Here is a 3,316-nt window from a genome sequence, read left to right on the forward strand (position 1 = left end):
TCTCTCTAGATATACACACAGTGACACACACGCACACACACACACACACACACACACACACATGCACGCACGCACACACCCACACACATAAACACACATACACACACGCACACAAACACACACACGCACACACACACACACAAGCGCACACAAACATACACACACAAGCGCAAGCGCGCACACACACACACACGCGCACAAACACACGCACACACACACACACACACACACACACGCACGCACACACACACACACACACAAACACACACATCCCTTTTCTGCTCTCATTCCCCGCATCACGATAGTTCCCATGACGACCTCAAACTATTTCCCCCCTTCCCCCCCGTGCCTTCCCCCCCACCCCCCTCTCCCCCTCCCCCAGTTCCCTCCACAGACCCAAGTCCACGTTCCAGTATCGCTACAAGAAGGCTACCGATTACAAAGCCAATCACCGTGGAGCACAGGAGAGGGAAATGTATACCAGCAACATGGCAAAGGTTTCAACTGATCATCGAGTAGATAGTGGTAAACTGGGACTTTCAATCTAAGGGTCCCCCGTGTTCAGTTTCAGTTTCAGTAGCTCAAGGAGGCGTCACTGCGTTCGGACAAATCCATATACGCTACACCACATCTGCCAAGCAGATGCCTGACCAGCAGCGTAACCCAACGCGCCTAGTCAGGCCTTGAGGGAAAAAAGAAAGAAAAAAAAAGGTGAATAAATAATAGATAAGCTTACACAAATAAATAAATAAATAATAACTATAATGTAAAAAAAAAAAAAAAAAAAAAAAAAGGTAGTAGTATTTTTTTTTTTTTTAATTAATAACAATAATAAATAAATAAATACCGTGTTCGTATCTCGGTAACAGCGCCTGGTGGGTAAAAGGTTGGAGATTTTTCCGATCACCCAGGTCAACATAATGTGCAAACCTGCTAGCGTCTGAACCCCCTTAATTGTGTTTACGCACCCAGAAGATCAAATACACACGTTAAAGATCCTGTAATCCATGTCAGCGTTCGGTGGGTTTTGGAAACGAGAACATACCAAGTATGCACCCCACCTGATTTTTCATATACCCCACATGAATGTTTTTGTTTTTTTTTTGACAATTTCAAGACGTTGACTTATTCTGCAGAAGGTTTGCTGTAAAGTGCAACAGGACATTTGGTGTAGCTGTTCGATGATAGCTTGTTTGTTCGATGGTAGCTTGGTAACTTTCTCTCTCTTTTTTTTCCAATCAATTTGTGTTCTGTTCTTTTCTCCTTTTATTCCGATGTTGTTGTTTTTTTAAAGTGCTCCCTCTTTCTGTCTCTCTCTCTCACGCACACACACAAACATAATTATGGTACAGCTACCGCCGAAACATCTATTGAAAAGCACCGTTTGTTTTTTAAATGAACTACGATAACTTTATATAAGGTAGGGGTGTTATATATATATAACCCCTACCTTTGTATTTTTTTGGTCTAATGTCACTGGAAGTGGAAAACGTAACATCTAGGGCTGCTACTTCTACCCACATGACCAAAAATAACTTTAATATCCCCCGCTCCCATTCCAAGAGAGCACATGCGCTGGAATTACAGAACTGTGGCAGGCTGGCCATGATCAATGTTCTTCTTTTGAAAGGCGAAAGATAAACTCCGTAGTGTGCACCGTGCAACCAGCCTTGTCACGGCAGAGAACATCTTCTGACTGACAGCTGGGATCTGCATGATATCAGGCACACACATTTCTTCACAACTCTACCAGCAGTTACATGGAGATCTTTTTACGGATGTCCTCCCTCCTTTATTTTTTTTTTTTTTCTCTCTCTCTCTCTTTTCCGTTCAGTATTTGTATTCCTATTTATCACAACATAATTCTCTGTGTGAAATTCGGGCTGCTCTCCCCGGGGAGAGCGCGTCGCTACACTACAGCGCCACCCTATTTTTGTAATTTTTTTTCCTGCGTGCAGTTTTATTTGTTTTTTCTATCGAAGTGGATTTTTCTGCAGTATTTTGCCAGAAAATAGGCAACCATACTCCCACTTTCGGGGGTGTGCATGCTGGGTATATTCTTTTTTTTTCCATAACCCACCGAACGCGGACATGGATTACAGGATCTTTAACGTGCGTATCTGATCTCCTGCTTGCTGTATACACACGAAGGGGGTTCAGGCACTAAACAGATCTGCACATAATATGTTGACCTGGGAGATCGGGAAAAAAATCTTCACCTTTTACCCACCAGGCGCCGTCACCGAAATTCGAACCCGGGACCCTCAGACTGAAAGTCCAACGCTTTAACCACTCGGCTACTGCGCCCGTCGTGCTGTGTTTCCAAAATCAGCTCACACCAAAATAGCATATTGTTGTCCTTGCGGAATGATGCAAAGTGGCAATAATCTGAGGCTATTTCCGTCCCACTCTCTGTTCTAATTAACCAGTTTGAAAAAAAAAAAAAAGAAAAAAGAAAAAAAGGTTGCATTATAAAGCTGTGGAAGGTTTCTTCTATTTGTCTTTTCTCTTGTCTTTTTTTTTTGTGTGTCTTTTTTTTTAATCTCTCCCTACCTTGTGTTTATGTTTGTGTTGCGTGTGCGCGCGCGCGCGTTATATATATATATGTGTGTGTGTGTGTGTGTGTGTGTGTGTGATGTGTATGTAGTATGCATGAATGTGTGTGTGCGCGCGGTGTGTATGACTGTACATGCGCGCGTGTGTGCGCACGTGCGTGCGTGTGTGTGTGTGTGTGTGTGACTGTATATGTGTGTGCGCGCGCGCGCATGCGCAAATGACATCTCTGCTCTTGAGTTTATTCACATCTGTGTAGAAATAAAAGACAAAAATAAAACTGTCTTCCAATATTCTTTTTCATTCACCAAAAAATAATATACTTACACGCACATAAAGAAAATATGAAAAATGCCGTCCTAACCTTCAAGACCAGAAATAAACTACGGGGAATTCCCGTTTCTATAAACAAACAACGTGTTTTACTTCTAACCAATCACCCAACACACAAAAACGTTCAACAACACCAACAACAAAAATTAGATGTTCCAAGATGTGGCACTTTATTCTTCATATTCATTTTCAATACACAAGTGTCTTCAAATGTAAGCAGTTCACAATGCAACCCAAAAACTACTGTCCCTGTTTTGACAAGTTAACTTGATAGACTGATGAATTAAGTATTTTTCATCACATAATTGTGGATTTGTTGTTGTTTTTTTCTCTCTCTCTAAACACTTATGCAGTCTCTCTCTTCAGTGTGAAACAATCAAATCGTTTTATTGTCTCAGACCACTAAATCACAACTGGTTTATAACAGAAT

General features: G+C 41.8%; 1 protein-coding gene across 1 annotated transcript in view; it reads right to left on the reverse strand.

Annotated features, from left to right (window-relative positions):
- Positions 1–3,043: 3,043 nt before the first annotated feature.
- LOC143292136 (DNA polymerase delta subunit 2-like) overlaps positions 3,044–3,316 on the reverse strand; it is a 30,544-nt gene continuing 30,271 nt past the window's right edge. Inside the window, exon 10 of the mRNA XM_076602323.1 lies at positions 3,044–3,316. This exon is cut by the window's right edge and continues 1,922 nt beyond it. The gene's annotated coding sequence lies outside the window, so the exon portion shown is untranslated.

This window comes from Babylonia areolata, chromosome 18 (genome assembly GCF_041734735.1).
Source record: "Babylonia areolata isolate BAREFJ2019XMU chromosome 18, ASM4173473v1, whole genome shotgun sequence".
NCBI classification, from domain to species: domain Eukaryota; kingdom Metazoa; phylum Mollusca; class Gastropoda; order Neogastropoda; family Buccinidae; genus Babylonia; species Babylonia areolata.